Here is a 20452-nt window from a genome sequence, read left to right as displayed (position 1 = left end):
AACCTTTATGCTCTGCTGCTCCAGAATCAGCAGTGGCTGCTTCATCCGAGTTTGAACCCCCAACAGACGCTCACCAGCAGTCCACTGATGCCTTTGATGGTGAGTGAGTGATGTAGACACTGGTTGGCTGTTTTGGTTTACAGTTTACATTGACTTTTGGTTTTAAAAACATTGTTGTCTGGGAAACTGAAAGTTTCCCCCGAAGGTTATGGTGCTAAGAAGCCCATTTAGATTTAGTCCAAGAATAGGCTAGTTTTGCATCAGTTAGTTCTGCATCAGTTTTTCCATAAAACATAGCATTTACTGCTTGCAATATATATAATGGAAAAATAAACCTTTATGCTCTGCTGCTCCAGAATCAGCAGTGGCTGCTTCATCTGAGTTTAAACCACGAACAAACGCTCACCTGGAGTCCATTGATGCCTTTGATGGTGAGTGAATGATGTCGACGCTGGTTGGCTGTTTTGGTTTAGTAGTGAACTACTCTAACACAGGCAGTGACTAAGACATGAATTAACACCTTGGCTATTACAATTAAAATATACACTACATTTTGTATACCTCAATTTAAACTTGAATTTAGATTAGATGAGGCTTGATATTTGTTTTATAACAAGGTATTCCATGTTCTCTTTATTTTACTTGCACACTTAGGTTAAATGCTACAAATTTAAGTGTGGATTATCTTGAGCCAGGACACTTATCATATCAGTGCCTGATTGTTAAATACAATAAAATACCCACTACCTAGTGGTTAATTGAAAAGGCATTTGCAATCAGAGATGTACTAATGTGTTGCAAATCAGTGAAATCCGAATAAAACAACTAATAATGCATAATTTACATAATATTACTTTGACTTGTTTAGTGGTTAATCGTAAAAAAGGGGACACATTAAGTCTTAACCATCAAGAACACTAAAAAACAAGAACATTGAAGGTGGAAATGAATGGGGTAGAGGGGCCCACACAGATACTCTTTCAGTGGGCCCGGAGTTCCTAGTAACAGCCCTGATTATGCAAATCATATTTTTCCCCTCCATTAAAGAGATGTGCACATTAATTCTAAGGCCCCTTCTACACTAAGCCGGCTAAGGTTATCCACGGTAAATCCCACCTAACCTTATCCTTGTCCACACACACACAATAAGTCATTTAAGGGACGGCGTGGCGCAGTGGGAGAGTGGCCATGCGCAACCCGAGGGTCACTGGTTCAAATCCCACCTAGAACCAACCTCGTCACGTCCGTTGTGTCCTGAGCAAGACACTTCACCCTTGCTCCTGATGGTTGCTGGTTGGCGCCTTGCATGGCAGCTCCCTCCATCAGTGTGTGAATGTGTGTGTGAATGGGTAAATGTGGAAGTAGCGTCAAAGCGCTTTGAGTACCTTGAAGGTAGAAAAGCGCTATACAAGTACAACCCATTTATCATTTATTTATAAGACCCCTCAATCCCTCTCCGTCCGCCGGTGCAATGCGACCTACTACGCGTGCGCGGATAATGCGCACGTCATAGTCACCTCCAGTGTTGCTTTGTGTGCAAGTTCTTAAAACAAATGTAACTTATCTGAACAATATGTAGTGTTGTGGTATTTTAATTAACTGGAATCCAATGTGTTGTGGGGCCCTATTGTAGTGAATCAAACCTGAGACATCATGAATTAATCAAATGTTTAATGGACACATGAATGTAAACAATGTGATTAAGAACATTTTCTATCAATCAATCTAGAGATCTCGATATCTGGTCAGGGCACTCATTCTGTTTCCTTGACCTTCATTGTCCATTCTTTTTTGGTGACTTTATATACTCTGGACCGCAGACGTTGAGTCCGCGACATACATGGCAGACAATAACTGATAAAGTCTGCTTTGCCAGTCCAAAAGCATTTGCCGTTTTCCATAGTCTTTCCTCAATGGGCAGGTAATACAAAGCACATCCACGGAAGCCCGCATTCTCTTCGTCTCTCCTTCGACAAATATGGACAAAGTTTTTCGGTAAGTAGAATCACATCAGACCTCGACATTTAAAACTTCTCTTGCCATCTGACAAGTGTTTTATCTGAAATAGCTGCAATCGCTTTCTCTTGAGGTATTCATGTGTGATTTTCACAAGCGTCCGTACAGACGAAAAGAGAAACACGAGCATGTCTGGCTGACTCGCCTCCATATTTCCAGTGGTTAGCTCCAAGTTATTAAACCGCTTTATTATTAAGCTGGCTGTGGCTCGTTCTTTTTGACGTCACTTCCTCTCCGAACTTAGTTTATAAACTTAGTTTATAAACGATCAATGAGTCCATACAAAGCTAAGAGCCGGAGATTCAAGAACTAGACGGTGCACTTACCAGTGTAAAAAAAAAATTATCCAAGAAATGGAACCTTAAACAGTGATTTAGTGTGGCTAAAACGGGATTAGGCTAAATAATTATTTGTTTAATGAGTTATCTGACTTATTGTCGACAGGTTCAAATACTGTGGCGTTGTGTGTGTAGGGACAAGGCTAAGGTTAGGTGGGATTTACCCTGGATAACCTTTGTGTAAACGGGGCCTTAAGTGAGTAGAGTGAAAGTTTGTTTTTCAGCATTCACACAATCCATTTTTGGCACCAAGTTGGTTAAGTGTGAATACTCCTCTCTCATTCTTCACGCCATTAAGCTAACAACCTGTCGTTCCACAGATGGTTTTGAAGGAGGAAAGTGTGAGGGAAATGAGGGCGGCAATGCAGCAAACAAACTGGATGAAGAGACAGAGCAGGACGCACAAGGTACATGCAGACAATATCCGCGCTCTTATCACGGGCCGGTTCATGTCTTGGGGATCGACTACTTTTTTCGTTTGTACAGAGTGGAGCGACGCACGTGATGGAAAGTTAAAAGAGATCAATGCAAAGCTCACGGAAAGAAAGAAAAGACGTATGTTTTAAGAAAAAAAATCATAAAGCCTAATAATTTTTTCACCATTTAACTGTTTGTTGATATAATATGCAATTTATTCCTTTATAGTTGATCATTTCTTTAACGAAGACAGCGGGTCTATGGAGGCTGAAGAAGCGATTGGTATTGCCACACAACCCAGACGTAAAAGAATTGGCCCACTGATAGAAGATGTAGTAATCGGTAAGTATTTAAAAGGCCACCATAGAATACATAGTCAACAGAGGAAGGATGAATGCACTGATTTGGATTAATTGACCTCCCAAATTGTGATTACATATACTCACCAGTATTGGGTTAGTTACTGAAAACCAGTAACTAGTTAGTTACTTTTTTTCTCAGTTACTTACACCAAAAAGTAATGCATTACTGTGAAAAGTAACTATTTAGTTACTTAAATTTTATGTATTTATATATTTTTAATTTTTTTAAAGCCCCCTTTGATGCCCTTTTAGCTTTCATTTCAGTACTGTTATTGCACTGGAGAATAATACAATCTGTTGATCAACTTGACATGCATTCGCATCACTGAACTCTGCCAAGCAATGTGGTCTACATACAACACACGAAGACAAAGATATATTTCAAAGGGCAAATTTGTTTCAGACCTAAATCACAAGTGTCTCATAGGGCTGCACAAACCACAACGACATCCTCGGTAGAGCCCACATAAGGGCAAGGAAAAACTCACCCCAGTGGGACGTCGGTGACAGTGACAATGATGACTATGAGAAACCTTGGAGAGGACCACATATGTGGCCGAATGGAAAACGCTCTATAACCCGCAGACTTTTTTTGGGCTCTGGGAATCATTAATAAGCCGGAGTCCTTTGAACCCTGATTTGTAGCCTGGACATATGGTACAATACAATCGGCATGATAGGCTGGAGCTAGCAAAACCTTAAAGCCACATCTTAAAGGCCTACTGAAATTAGATTTTCTTATTTAAACAGGGATAGCAGGTCCATTCTATGTGTCATACTTGATCATTTCGCGATATTGCCATATTTTTGCTGAAAAGATTTAGTAGAGAACATCGACGATAAAGTTTGCAACTTTTGGTCGCTAATAAAAAAGCCTTGCCTGTACCGGAAGTAGCAGACGATGTGCGTGTGACGTCATGGGTTGTAGGGCTCCTCACATCCTCACATTGTTTATAGTCACAGCCACCAGCAGCAAGAGCGATTTGGACAGAGAAAGCGATGATTTCCCCATTAATTTGAGCGAGGATGAAAGATTTGTGGATGAGGAAAGTTAGAGTGAAGCACTACAAAAAAAAAAGCGACGGCAGTGGAAGCGATTCAGATATTAGACACATTTACTAGGATAATTCTGGAAAATCCCTTATCTGCTTATTGTGTTACTACAATAGAATAGAATAGACTTTATTGTCATTATATTTACATAGAACGAGATTAAAGACTCCAACTTAAGGTGTGGTTGTGGGAACAACAATGGGGCAGAATAAATAACACAAGAGGTAATAAAAGAAAAACTAACAATTGAAATAAACAGAATACTATCCAATACAAATAACAAGCAATCCTGCACAATATACAAAACACTGTAGAAATAAAAAATATTGTACAATATACAGAACAAGACAGTGTTTTAGTGAGATTATAAAGTCATACCTGAAAGTCGGAGGGGTGTGGTGACCGCCAGTGTCTCTGATGGAAGCCATGGAGGAGCCAAGAGAGTCGCAGCTGCCTCTTTGACAGGTGCTGCAGGAGGGCGCAAGCTATGCTCATGTCTCTGGTAAGAGCCGAATTATTACCACAATTTTCTCACCGAAACCTGCCGGTTGACATGTGGTAGAGAAACATGTTCGCTTGACCGCTCTTTTCCATATTAAAGCTTCACAACAAACAAAGAAACACCGGCTGTGTTTTGGTTGCTAAAGCCGGCTGCAATCCACCGCTTTCCATCAACAGCATTCTTCTTTATAGTCTCCATTATTAATTGAACAAATTGCAAAATATTCAGCAACACAGATGTACTACTCTGTAATTATGCGATTAAAGCAGACGACTTTTAGCCGTGAGTGGTGCTGGGCTACAATGTCCGCTCCAACCAATAACGTCACAAGCACACATAAGTCATCATTCCGCGACGTTTTCAACAGGACACATTGCCGGAAATTTAAAATTGCAATTTAGTAAACTAAACCGGCCGTATTGGCATGTGTTGCAATGTTAATATAATATATAATATAAACTATCAGACTGCGTGGTCAGTAGTAGTGGGTTTCAATAGGCCTTTAAGTGCACAGGAAGACAGTGCAGGTGAGCCAGTATAGGCGAAATATGATCAAACTTTCTTGTTCTTGTCAAAAGTCTAGCAGCCGCATTTTGTACCAACTGTAATCTTTTAATGCTAAACATGGGGATACCCGAAAATAATACGTTACAGTAATTGAGACAAGACGTAACAAACGCATGGATAATGATCTCAGCGTCGTAAAGTGGACAAAATGGAGCGAATTTTAGAGATATAACAGAGATGAAAGAAGGCCGTTTTAGTAACGCTTTTAATGTATGACTCAAACGAGAGAGTTGGGTCGAAGATAATACCCAGATTCTTTACCGAGTCGCCTTCTTTAATTGTTTGGTTTTCAAATGTTAAAGTTGTATTATCAAATAGAGGTCGGTGTCTAGCAGGACCGATAATCAGCATTTCTGTTTTTTTTGGCGTTGAGTTGCAAAAAGTTAACGGACATCCATTTTTTAAATTTCATTTAGACACGCCTTTAGCTGACTACAGTCCGGCGTGTTGGTCAGCTTTAGGGGCATGTAGTGTTGGGTGTCATCAGCATAACAGTGAAAGCTAACACTGTATTTGCGTATGATGTCACATAGCGCCAGCATGTAGATACTGAAGAGTGCAGGGCCAAGGACCGAACCCTGGGGAACTCCACACGTTACCTTAACATAGTCCAAGGTCACATTGTTATGGGAGACGCACTGCATCCTATCAGTAAGATAAGAGTTTAACCAAGACAGGGCTAAGTCTGACATATTAATTTGTGTTTTGATACGCTCTGATAAAATATTATGATCGACGGTATCAAAAGCAACGCTAAGATCGAGGAGCAGCAACATAGATGACGCATCAGAATCCATCGTTAGCAATAGATCATTAGTCATTTTTGCGAGGGCTGTCTCCGTAGAGTGATTTGCCCTGAAACCGGATTGAAAGGTTTCACATAGATTGTTAGATGCTAAGTGTTCATTTAGCTGCTCTGCAACAATTTTTTCGAGGATTTTCGAAATAAAGGGAAGGTGAGACACCGGTCGGTAGTTTACCATGAGGTCAGGATCGAGGTTACGTCTTTTAAGGAGAGGATGAATAACCGCTTTTTTGAATGCTAGGAGAACAGTGCCAGAGGAAAGTGATACGTTTATAATATTTAGCACTGATGGACCTAATAATACAAAGAGCCCCTTGATAAGTTTCCCAGGAAGAGGGTCAAGTAAACATGTTTGTTTTATTCCATTTACACGTAACAATTCTTCTAATGTTATTTCATCAAAAGAGAGAAACTATTTTGGAGGGCAGTATCCGCCGTATATACAGTCGTATCTGTGTTAATAGAACCCTGTTGTAGCTGGGACGCATTGTCTTTAATCTCCTTTCTAATGACTTCAATTTTCTTATTAAAGAATTGCATAAAGTCATCTGCCGAGTGGGTTGAGCTACTGGAAGGAGTCCCTTGTTGGGTTAGCGATGCTACTGTACTAAACAAAAATTTAGGATTGTTTTTGTTAAGGCGGATGAGATTTGAGTAATATTTAGCTTTAGCTAAGGTAAGCACGCGTTTATAAGTTATTAAACTATCACTCCATGCTTGATGGAACACTTCAAGTTTAGTCGCACGCCATTTGCGTTCCAGCTTTCTACATGATAATTTATGAGCTCTAGTTTCTTCTGTAAACCATGGGGTACGCCTTTTTGGAGCCTTTTTTTTTTAACTTCAGCGGTGCTTTACTATCAATGGTTTCGCGCAGGGCGTTGTTAAAGTTGTTAGTGAGGTTATCAATAGAGCCCACATTCTTTAAGAATGGTGCCATTACCGAGGGCAGTAGGCCAGCAAGAGTCATCGTTGTGGCAGCATTAATGTTGCGGCTGCTAAAGCCGTTATTATTATTATTAGCTTGCCGAACATGAGTCTGAACTTCGAATTTTATAAGGTAATGATCGGACATTACTTTAGTACACGGGAGTATCATAACTTTGGAAATGGTGATCCCCCTGACAAGCACCAGGTCTATCGTATTACCGCTGCGATGCGTGGGTTCATTTATTGTTTGTGTAAGACCACAGCTATCAATTATAATCTGGAGCGCCACGCATGGTGGGCCCAATAGGGTATTCATATGGATATTAAAGTCCCCCATTATAATTATATTATCGGCGTGTGTCACTAGATCAGCAAAGAACTCTGAGAATTCACTGATAAAGTCCGAATAGGGCCTTGGGGGCGGTAGATAACAGCCAGGTATAGAGGCAGCGGTGTGACAGACCTCATAGTAAGCACCTCAAACGATTTATATTTATTATTTAGGTTAGGACTAAGGTTAAAGTTTTCGATGTATATTAGTGCGACCCCCCCACCCCCCACCCCTTTTAAGGGGACGGGCAATATGCGGATTCGTATAGTTAGAAGGTGATCAATCAATCAATCAATGTTTATTTATATAGCCCCAAATCACAAATGTCTCAAAGGACTGCACAAATCATTACGACTACAACATCCTCGGAAGAACCCACATGATGCCTCATTTAGCGCAAAAAAGTCATCTGGTTTAAGCCAGGTTTCACTAAGACCGATGACATTAAGATTGTTGTCTCTAATGACCTCATTAACTAATAACATTTTGGGAGACAATGATCTTATGTTTAAAAAGCCAATATTATAGGTAGTGGGCTGTTTTAAGGAGTTTTTGATCAAATTATCTGTAGTAGCAATATTAATAATGTTGCGTTACTCGATGCCTGGACATCTTTCTAGCGAGATCACAAGTCCTGGCTATGTTTCTCTTTGTAATATCTGACTGTCTCATCCTAGTGTCATTAGAGCCAACGTGTACAACTATGTTCGCATAACTAGTGGTGCGATTAGCCTGTCGTACGTGTTTAATAGGCCTGTTGCGAGTTAGTTCCCTAAGATTAGCTTCAATGTCAGGTGCTCGGGCCCCTGGAATACACTTAATTGTGGCTGGTTTGCTAAGCTTTATGTTTCGGGTGAAGGAGTCCCCTATGACTAAAGTGTGGTGCTCAGTGGACTGGGGTGTAGGACTAACTAAAGGGCTAAATCTGTTATGCATCTTAACCGGTACACCGTAGCTTGTAGGCCGCTTAGGGCTGCTACAGGCTGGACTAGTTAGCTCACTACAGCAAACGCTAGCAGATGTGTCTGCAATATCTAAAGTTACGGAATTACACTGCTCTAACTGGCGGAAACGGCTCTCTTGCAGAGCCAACCTATCCATGAGTAAGGTGCACGAAGCGCAGGAAGCCATACTCACAGTATTTACTGTCGCCGAATGGAGTGCCAGCTGTCTTCGGGGAAGTGGTGGTCACGCAGGTCAAAACTAATAGGTTGCATTGGGTAGTTTTGAAAAGCCGATTCTGGTATCCAGATAATTGTTGGCTTGAGGTTAATAGTAGCAAAAATTGTTCCTGGGCGCAGCCACCGCTCACTGCTCCCTTCACCTCCCAGGGGATGGTCAAGGGTGATGGGTCAAATGCAGAGAATAACTTCGCCACACGCGACAAGCGGGCAGGCACATGCAGGGTACCGGCTGTAACATAACATACATAAGTAACAAACAGCATAATAACAACATAGCTGTAAACCAAGGAAAGCACACACTACATGCGCAAAGCTCAATTAGGCGTTTTTTTCTCTCCAGGAATTCTGAAATATAATCATGTCTGAAGCCCAGAACACTCTACACATTTCCCCAGTTTTAGTTTAGAGATAAAGCAAGAATGGCCTGGCCCACTAGCATCCCTCTTTTTGTTTGTGAACTTTATAGTCTATACATTTAGAGTGATGTGATAATCAAACACTCTAAAAGTCTAGAATGAAAGAGTATATTAGATAATTGACAGTGTGTGTACCTTCAGTGCTGAATGATGTGCAAAGGCAAAGTGTCTTCTTTAGCTCATGTTCCATTTTTATGTCCTCACTGACCACTGTGTCCAGGTACTTGGAAAATGTTTTCCATGCCATTTGCTGTTTGACGCCCGGTATCATGCTAATTAGCTGCCTGAAAGTGGGTGACTCCACTGTAGAAATAGCCTGCATGTTTTCTAACACATTAGCTGCATTGGCTCTATCAATGTTGTCCTGGCTAGCAGTCCCTCCGTTAAAATCCAGCCACTGTTGCTCAGATGGTGTTGGAGGTGAAGTGTCTCTGTCTTTACTAGCTTCCCCAAAGCATGTTGCTTTTGTAGCTGGTTCAACAGATTTGAATTGCTGTTTTGGGCAGTAGATGGGATCTTTGATCAAGACACAACTTACATTGAACTAAAATGTTATTTTCTTTGTGCTCGACAAAAGAAAAGTAGTGAAAATATCTCCATTTTAAGAAACTCGACTTGGGCTCCGCCCTGATGTGTTGTTAGTAAACACAGACACATTCCCCTCCCCTCTCACACACACACACACACACACACACACACAGCGCGCCTCTTCTCCCACACATCTTCTGCAGCTCTCCAGTAAAACACTCAGCTCTTCTCAGTTTCTAGTCGATACTACATAAAAAATAACGTAAAATAACGCAGAAAAGCATCATGTAGTAACGGTAACTGAGTTACTGAATATAAAATGTAACGCATTAGACTACTAATTACCGCCGAAAACAACGGCGTTACAGTAACGTGTTACTTTCCCAGCACTGATACTAACACATGCAATCCAGCTGTGTGAGTATCAACCAAAGTGTCATTATTCTCTTCTTCTAGGAGTAATGAATATTTACAATCAAGCCTGAAATAATGCCTATCCTTGGCACATTTTTACTTTTATTTAACTGGCATTTTTTTTTATCTTTGGAAGATAAAAATACAATGTATGGGCAGGGCAGCATCATTGTGGAAAAAAATATGTTTTGGATTTTGTTGACATTCGGACAAAAACTTCAAGTCGAAATTTGCCAAGGGTATGAATAATGTTAGGCTTGACTGTAATATGACAGTCGCCACTCTTTGGTTTTCGAAGTGAGTGGAAATCTACTCCATTAACTTCTCACTGTTGTTAGATCCCGGGGTTCAATTCATCTGGGGCTTGTCTGACATCAATGCCATCATCGGTGAGAATGCAGAGCTAACGTGTAAACTCAGTAAAGAGGACTTCGAAGGAGTCTGGTTCAGAGACGACGAAAAGGTCAGCAAACTTTTAACAATAATATATTTGTGTGTGTTAGAGTAGCAAAGAGGAAACAATGTATTATCATTTTCTCTGTTTCCGATCACATTTGATATGTTTAGACCGGAAAAGGTGGTAATTACCAAAGATTAATACTCAATAATCCCAATAGCTAAACAGAGAGGTTGCCAAACTACGGATTCTGCCTGCCACCATCACGGGGGACGTCCATCCATCCATTTTTTGTACCGCTTGTCCCTCGCAGGGTCATGGGGGAGCTGAAGCTTTTACCAGCTGCACTCCAAAGTGAAAAAAAATATATTAATAAATAAAATAAAAAATATATATACATCTGCCAGAAGGTGGCGACTTGTCCAGGGTGTACACCGCCTTCCGCCCGATTGTAGCTGAGATAGGCACCAGCGCCCCCCGCGACCCCAAAGTGAATAAGCGGTAGAAAACGGATGGATGGATGTAAATATATATCTATCGTAGGGCTGTCAAGTGATTACTTTTTTATAATCAGATTAATTGCACTCTAAACCTGTCTTTAATTATGATAAATCACAGATTATTTGTTTGCATAAATAACAGTTGCTGAAGAAAATACCCCAATCTTTGGGTACATATGCAATTTAAGAGTCACAATGTCACACAGGAATATTTTTTGAATGTTTTACGTAACTGCAAGTCATTATTTTGCTCAAAACCTGTTGAAAATATCCATCCATCCATCCATCCATCTTCTTCCGCTTATCCGAGGTCGGGTCGCGGGGGCAACAGCCTAAGCAGGGAAACCCAGACTTCCCTCTCCCCAGCCACTTCGTCTAGCTCTTCCCGGGGGATCCCGAGGCGTTCCCAGGCCAGCCGGGAGACATAGTCTTCCCAACGTGTCCTTGGTCTTCCCCGTGGCCTCCTACCGGTTGGACGTGCCCTAAACACCTCCCTAGGGAGGCGTTCGGGTGGCATCCTGACCAGATGCCCGAACCACCTCATCTGGCTCCTCTCGATGTGAAGGAGCAGCGGCTTTACTTTGAGTCCCTCCCGGATGGCAGAGCTTCTCACCCTATCTCTAAGGGAGAGCCCCGCCACACGGCGGAGGAAACTCATTTCGGCCGCTTGTACCAGTGATCTTATCCTTTCGGTCATGACCCAAAGCTCATGACCATAGGTGAGGATGGGAACATAGATCGACCGGTAAATTGAGAGCTTTGCCTTCCGGCTCAGCTCCTTCTTCACCACAACGGATCGGTACAACGTCCGCATTACTGAAGACGCCGCACCGATCCGCCTGTCGATCTCACAATCCACTCTTCCCTCCCTCGTGAACAAGACTCCTAGGTACTTGAACTCCTCCACTTGGGGCAGGGTCTCCTCCCCAACCCGGAGATGGCACTCCACCCTTTTCCGGGCGAGAACCATGGACTCGGACTTGGAGGTGCTGATTCTCATTCCGGTCGCTTCACACTCGGCTGCGAACCGATCCAGCGAGAGCTGAAGATCCCGGTCAGATGAAGCCATCAGGACCACATCATCTGCAAAAAGCAGAGACCTAATCCTGCGGTTACCAAACCGGAACCCCTCAACGCCTTGACTGCGCCTAGAAATTCTGTCCATAAAAGTTATGAACAGAATCGGTGACAAAGGACAGCCTTGGCGGATGGTGTTCTGCTGACCTCGACTGCGGATGTTGTGGATAGGTGGAAGGAATACTTCGAAGACCTCCTCAATCCCACCAACACGTCTTCCTATGGGGAAGCAGTGCCTGGGGAATCTGTGGTGGACTCTGCTATTTCTGGGGCTGAGGTCGCTGAGGTAGTTAAAAAGCTCCTCGGTGGCAAGGCCCCAGGGGTGGATGAGGTCCGCCCGGAGTTCCTTAAGGCTCTGGATGCTGTGGGGCTGTCTTGGTTGACAAGACTTTGCAGCATCGCGTGGACATCGGGGGTGGTACCTCTGGATTGGCAGACCGGGGTGGTGGTTCCTCTCTTTAAGAAGGGGGACCGGAGGGTGTGTTCCAACTATCGTGGGATCACACTCCTCAGCCTTCCCGGTAAGGTTTATTCAGGTGTACTGGAGAGGAGGCTACGTCGGATAGTCGAACCTCGGATTCAGGAGGAACAGTGTGGTTTTCGTCCTGGTCGTGGAACTGTGGACCAGCTCTATACTCTCGGCAGGGTTCTTAAGGGTGCATGGGAGTTTGCCCAACCAGTCTACATGTGCTTTGTGGACTTGGAGAAGGCATTCGACCGTGTCCCTCGGGAAGTCCTGTGGGGAGTGCTCAGAGAGTATGGGGTATCGGACTGTCTTATTGTGGCGGTCCATTCCCTGTACGATCAGTGTCAGAGCTTGGTCCGCATTGCCGGCAGTAAGTCGAACACATTTCCAGTGAGGGTTGGACTGTTGAAAATAAGTAAAGGAAAATTAAGTGCACATTATAAAAGGCTTTGCAGTTTGCAATAATTTGATTCCGGAATTGATATGGAAACGATAAACGATAAAAAACGTTATTGAAGAGATCTCAGGACCAATAATGTAAATTAGTAACCCATCATTTCAAACAGGTACATATCCAAACAAAATGAAAATAGCTAAAGTTGCACCAATTTATTAGACTGGTGATAAACATCTATTTACAAATTATAGACCTGTTTCTTTACTTCCACAATTTTCTAAAATCATTGAAAAACTGTTCAATAACAGATTAGAGAGTTTCATAAATAAAAATAGAATACTTGTAGAGAACCAATATGGTTACAAAGCTAATGTTTCAACTTCAATGCCTTTAATTGAAATTAAAGAAAACATTACCAATGCAATAGATGGTAAAATGCGGCAGCAGTGTTTATGGATCTAACTAAATCATTTGACACAATTAATCAAAATATTTTAATGAAAAAAAGAGAACGATATGGCATCAGAGGTTTGGTCTTAAACTGGATAAGAAGTTATCCAACCAACAGGAAACAATACGTGAAGCTAGGTGAACACACTTCTACAACACTAAATATATCCTTTGGTGTACCTCAGGGATCAATACTAGGACCTAAATTATTCAATCTCTATCTAAATGACATCTGTAAAGTTACAAAAAAATTTAAGGTTAGTATTATTTGCGGATTAAACAACAGCGTTTTGTTCAGGAGAGAACACACAGAACACAATACAAATACTAACAGAAGAAATAAACAAATTAAAAAGATGGTTTGACAAAAACCGACTATCATTGAATCTCAGTAAAACAAAAATTATGTTATTTGGTAACAGTAGAAGAGAAAATCAAACACTAATACAAATAGACGGATTAGAAATTGAAAGAGTAAATTAAACCAAATTTCTATTTAATGATTAATTATAAATTGAACAAGAAATCTCATGTAAAAAATATACAACATAAAGTTGCAAAAAACACTTCAATAATAAATAAAGCTAAATATGTTCTAGACCCAAAATCACTTCATATTCCCTAATGCTCACTAGTGTTACCATATCTGAGTTACTGTGTAGAAATATGGGGAAATAATTACAAAAGTACACTTCATTTACTAATAGTGTTACAAAAAGATCAGTTAGAATAATACATAATGTTTGGTATAGAGAACATACAAATCCTTTATTTATTGAATCAAAGATACTGAAATTCCACAACATAGTGGAATTGCAAACAGCTAAAATTATACACAAAGCAAACTATAACCTGCTTCCCAAGAATATACAACAATTATTCTCAACAAAAGAAGGGAAATATAATATTGGGGAAAAATGTAATTTAAAACATTTGTACGCACGTACAACACTTAAGACCTTCAGTATATCAGTATGTGGAATTAAACTATGGAATGTATTAAGCAATGCAATCAAACAATGTAATAACATGATCCACTTCAAAAAACTGTTTACAAAGTGTTTACAAAGTACAAAAAAGAAGAACCATGATGAACATTCTGAATTTATTCATCCATCCATTCTGTCATTCTCAAAATAATCTTACTTATCTCATCTTATGGAATAAAAATAACTTCACCAATTATTTATTTATTCATTCATTTTTATTGTGATTACCTAAGGAGTGTATTGTGAAGACATTGAGAACAGGAAGTGAACAAAAGTTTTAGCAACTGTTATGTAAAAGAAAAGGGGTAGGATTAAATAAGCTCTGCTTCTTCCTACTCCTTTTCGAACATGTTGAAAAGAGAAACTGGAAATTGTGATGTATCATGTTGTATGCTTGCATGTTCCAAATAAACTCAAACTCACCTGTCACAGATATTACACTATTGTCTTTTGGTTTAGTGGTTGTAATGATTTTTCTCGACCACCGTAGATATCCGCCATTTTTGTTTTGTCGATGACGCACATGGGGAAATAGACCTAACATCTAAAATCGTTATTATTAAAAGTGCTATACTTCATACAAAGTCTGTCGTTCTTAAATCTAGTGTTTTCCTTTTTCTAGTATCAATAAAATTGATGGATACCCTTTTAAAAAAAATTTGAATAGATACCTATCTCTTGGAAAGCAAACGAGCACAGATTGTATTGGAAATAAAAATTGTTTTATCGATGTAGGGATCAATACAATGATTTGCGAATCATTTTCAACCCATATTCAGTTGAGTATGCTACAAAGACAACATTTTTTTTATGATCAAACTGAAAACCTTTTTTTTTTTGCAAATAATCATTAACTTTTGAATGTAATGCCAGCAACACGTGACAAAGAAGTTGGGAAATGTGGCAATAAATAATGATAAAGTTGATGAATGCTCATCAAACACTTATTTGGAACATCCCACAGGTGTGCAGGCTAATTGGGAACAGTTGGGTGCCATGATTGGGTATAAAAACAGCTTCCATGAAATACTAAGTAATTCACAAACAAGGATGGGGCGAGGGTCACCACTTTGTAAGCAAATTGTCGAACAGTTTTAGAACAACATTTCTCAAGGAGCTATTGCAAGGAATTTAGGGATTTTACCATCTACGGTCCGTAATATTAGTGAATTGTGAATTATATTTATATAGCGCTTTTTCTCAAGTGACTCAAAGCGCTTTACATAGTGAAACCCAATATCTAAGTTACATTTAAACCAGTGTGGGTGGCACTGGGAGCAGGTGGGTAAAGTGTCTTGCCCAAGGACACAACGGCAGTAACTAGGATGGCACAAGCGGGAATCGAACCTGCAACTCTCAAGTTGCTGGCACGGCCACTCTACCAACCGAGCTATGCCGCCCCAATATCATCAAAAGGTTCAGAAATCTGGAGAAATCACTGCACGTAAGTGATGATATTACGGACCTTTGACCCCTCAGGGGGTACTGCATCAAAAACTGACATCAGTGTGTAAAGGATATCACCACATGGGCTCAGGAACACTTCATAAAACCACTGTCAGTAACTACAGTTGGTCGCTACATCTGTAAGTGCAAGTTAAAACGCTACTATGAAAAGCCAAACCCATTTATTAACAACACCCTGAAACGCCGCCGGCTTTGCTGGGCCCGAGCTCATCTGAGATGGACTGATGCAAAGTGGAAGAGTGTTCTTTGGTCTGACAAGTCCACATTTCAAATTTAATTTGGAAACAGAGGATGTGGTGTCCTCCAGAACAAAGGACAATAACAGTTCGGATTGTTATAGCCGCACAGTTCAAAAGCCAGCATCTGTGATGGTATGGGGGTGTATTAGTGCCCAAGGCATGGGTAACTTACACATCTGTGAAGGCACCATTAATGCTGAATGGTCCATACAGGTTTTGGAGCAACATATGTTGTCATCCAAGCAACCTTATCATGGACGCCCCTGCTTATTTCAGCAAGACAATGCCAAACCACGCGTTACAACAGCGTGGCTTCGTAGTAAAAGAGTGCGGGTACTGTTCTGGCCCGCCTCCAGTCCAGACCTGTCTCCCATTGAAAATGTGTGGCGCATTATGAAGTGTAAAATATGACAGCGGAGACCCCGGACTGTTGAACGACTGAAGCTCTACATAAAATGAGAATGGGAAAGAATTCCACTTTCAAAGCTTCAACAATTAGTTTCCTCAGTTCCCAAACGTTTATTGAGTGTTGTTAAAAGAAAAGGAGATGTAACACAGTGGTGAACATGCCCTTTCCCAAACTACTTTGGCACGTGTAGCAGCCATGAAATTCAAAGTTAATTATTATTTGCAAAAAAAAAAAAATAAAGTTCATAAGTTTGAACATCAAATATCTTGTCTTTGTAGTGCATTCATTGAATATTGGTTGAAAAGGATTTGCAAATCATTGTATTCTGTTTATATTTACACTAACATAATTTCCCCACTCATATGGAAACGGGGTTTGTCCACACACACACACACACACACACACATATACACATATATACACATATATATATATATGGCGATTTGTGTGTAGAATAAATGTGGCTGTCAGTATTTTATCCATTTATTTTCATCCTCCACTTTTCCTATCAGATCACTCCAGATGACACGTTTATAATCTCGACAGAGGGTGCAATCCATAAATTACTTATAATAAAATGCCAAGAGGATCACTCCGCGAAATATCGTTTTGAGGCTGACAATCGAAAAACAGAGGCAGTGGTGAACGTCAAAGGTTTGAATGTTCGCTCTGACAACAATTCTTCAAATTTGAAATCACACAGTTAGCTGAAACACTTCACAGTGGCATAGACTAAAATGTTCCCATTTCAGATCCTCCTAGGTTTGACCCCGACGACCTCAGTGCCTTCACGGAGCCCTTGAGGATTAAAATAGGGCACAACGCCGTCTTTAAACTGAATTTTCTCGGCTTTGAGCCTATTAAGATCCAGTGGTACCGAGAGGGAGAGAAAGTTTATGACGACGGCAGCAGCACCAGAGTAGAAAAATCGACCAATCACAGCCGCCTGGTGTTGAGCAGATGCCAGAGGAGGGACTCGGGAGAAATCAAGATCAAGCTCAAAAATGAACATGGCACAGCTGAAGCAATTACACAGCTGATTGTACTCGGTGAGCCAATGAACAGCATTTCAGTCAAACACAGAATTCCTGTGAAACATTCAAATTGGCATTTCATGTCTTTCAGACAAACCCACTTCTCCACTGGGCCCTGCGGAGATCACACTGAGCTCGGCTACATGCATTGAATTTAAGTGGAGGCCTCCAAAGGATGACGGCGGCTCGCCGGTGATGAACTACATCATGGAGCGACAACAGGTTGGGCGAAACACTTGGAAAAAAATAGGAGACATCCCCGGTGTACCTTTCTACCGCGACACAGACGTGGACCGTGGACGCAAATACTGTTACAGAATCCGAGCTCTGACCTCAGAGGGCGTGAGTGAGGTGATGGAGACTGAAGACCTGCAAGCTGGCATACTAGGTGAGGGGATGCATTACTACGGACTAGGGTTGTACGGCATGCCGGTATTAGTATTGTACCATGATACTAATGAATCATTTTCGGTACTATACCGTCTTTGAAACGTACCAGTGCCGCACCCCCCCCACCCGAGTCAAAGTCACATTGTGTGACATTGCTGGTTTACGAGCAGATGAGCATGTCCGGCAGCGCACAATCACGAAGGTCTTACAAGCAGACACAGTGTGTAGACAGAAAAGGGAGATCGGACTAATTTTGGCTTAAAAAATAACAATAAAGGTGAAGTTATAACACCAAAACTCCCTCAAAAAGAGATGCTTTAAGACATGACTAGCTAGCTAGCGGCTAACGTCCATCCGCCATCGGCAGTGTTTTAGCTAGTTCTAAATCACTAATCCTGGTCTCCATGGCAACAAATAAAGTCAGTTTCTTACAAGTATCATCCCTGCAGGACGAAGAATAGCTACAGTAAACATGCTTCCCTCTACACCGTAGTTCACTGGCGTCAAAATGTAAACAAACGCCATTGGTGGATCTATACCTAACATCCACTGTAATGATACCAAGTACAGTAGCGTATCTAGTCGATACTACTATAAATATATTGATATTTTTTGGCATCACGACATCTTTCGTTTTTTTTTAAAATGTATATTATGTTTATAAACTAAGCGAATATGTCCCTGGACACATCCATCCATCCATCCATCATCTTCCGCTTATCCGAGGTCGGGTCGCGGGGGCAGCAGCCTAAGCAGGGAAGCCCAGACTTCCCTATCTCCAGCCACTTCGTCTAGCTCTTCCCAGGGGATCCCGAGGCGTTCTCAGGCCAGCCGGGAGACATAGTCTTCCCAACGTGTCCTGGGTCTTCCCCGTGGCCTCCTACCGGTTGGACGTGCCCTAAACACATCCCTAGGGAGGCGTTCGGGTGGCATCCTGACCAGATGCCCGAACCACTTCATCTGGCTCCTCTCGATGTGGAGGAGCAGCGGCTTTACGTTGAGCTCCTCCCGGATGGCAGAGCTTCTCACCCTATCTCTAAGGGAGAGCCCCGCCACCCGGCGGAGGAAACTCATTTCGGCCGCTTGTACCCGTGATCTTATCCTTTCGGTCATGATCCAAAGCTCATGATGGGAACGTAGATCGACCGGTAAATTGAGAGCTTTGCCTTCCGGCTCAGCTCCTTCTTCATCACAACGGATCGATACAACGTCCGCATTACTGAAGACGCCGCACCGATCCGCCTGTCGATCTCACGATCCACTCTTCCCCCACTCGTGAACAAGACTCCTAGGTACTTGAACTCCTCCACTTGGGGCAGGGTCTCCTCCCCAACCCGGAGATGGCACTCCACCCTTTTCCGGGCGAGAACCATGGACTCGGACTTGGAGGTGCTGATTCTCATTCCGGTCGCTTCACACTCGGCTGCGAACCGATCCAGTGAGAGATGAAAATCCCGGCCAGATGAAGCCATCAGGACTACATCATCTGCAAAAAGCAGAGACCTAATCCCGTGGCCACCAAACCGGAACCCCTCAACGCCTTGACTGCGCCTAGAAATTCTGTCCATAAAAGTTATGAACAGAATCGGTGACAAAGGACAGCCTTGGCGGAGTCCAACCCTCACTGGAAACGTGTCCGACTTACTGCCAGCAATGCGGACCAAGCTCTGACACTGATCATACAGGGAGCGGACTGCCACAATAAGACATTCCGATACCCCATACTCTCTGAGCACTCCCCACAGGACTTCCCGAGGGACACGGTCGAATGCTTTCTCCAAGTCTACAAAGCACATGTAGACTGGTTGGGCAAACTCCCATGCACCCTCAAGAACCCTGCCGAGAGTATAGAGCTGGTCCACAGTTCCACGACCAGGACGAAAACCACACTGTTCCTCCTGAATCCGAGGTTCGACTATCCGGCGAAGCCTCCTCTCCAGTACACCTGAATAAACCTTACCAGGAAGGCTGAGGAGTGTGATCCCACGATAGTTGGAACACACCCTCCGGTCCCCCTTCTTAAAGAGAGGGACCACCACCCCGGTCTGCCAATCCAGAGGTACCGCCCCCGATGTCCACGCGATGCTGCAGAGTCTTGTCAACCAAGACAGCCCCACAGCATCCAGAGCCTTGAGGAACTCTGGGCGGATCTCATCCACCCCCGGGGCCTTGCCGCCGAGGAGCTTTTTAACTACCTCAGCGACCTCAGCCCCAGAAATAGGAGAGTCCACTACAGATTCCCCAGGCACCGCTTCCTCAAAGAAAGACGTGTTGTTGGGATTGAGGAGGTCTTCGAAGTATTCCCTCCACCGATCCACAACATCCGCAGTCGAAGTCAGCAGAACACCATCCGCACCATACACGGTGTTGATAGTGCACTGCTTCCCCTTCCTGAGGCGCCGTATGGTGGTCCAGAATCGCTTCGAAGCCGTCCGGAAGTCGTTTTCCATGGCTTCCCCGAACTCTTCCCATGTCCGAGTTTTTGCCTCCGCGACCGCTAAAGCTGCACACCGCTTGGCCCGTCGGTACCCGTCCACTGCCTCCAGAGTCCTATGAGCCAAAAGAACCCGATAGGACTCCTTCTTCAGCTTGACGGCATCCCTCACTGCTGGTGTCCACCAACGGGTTCTGGGATTGCCGCCACGACAGGCACCAACAACCTTGCGGCCACAGCTCCAATCAGCCGCCTCGACAATAGAGGTTCGAAACATGGTCCACTCGGACTCAATGTCCCGCACCTCCCTCGTGACATGTTCAAAGTTCTCCCGGAGGTG

General features: G+C 42.7%; 1 pseudogene; it reads left to right on the top strand.

Annotated features, from left to right (window-relative positions):
* The window catches only part of LOC133554013 (immunoglobulin-like and fibronectin type III domain-containing protein 1), a 44024-nt pseudogene that overhangs the window by 13950 nt on the left and 9622 nt on the right, over positions 1-20452 (top strand).

The sequence above is a fragment of the Nerophis ophidion genome, linkage group LG06 (assembly GCF_033978795.1).
Source record: "Nerophis ophidion isolate RoL-2023_Sa linkage group LG06, RoL_Noph_v1.0, whole genome shotgun sequence".
NCBI lineage: Eukaryota > Metazoa > Chordata > Actinopteri > Syngnathiformes > Syngnathidae > Nerophis > Nerophis ophidion.
This window is presented reverse-complemented; position numbering and strand designations above follow the sequence as displayed.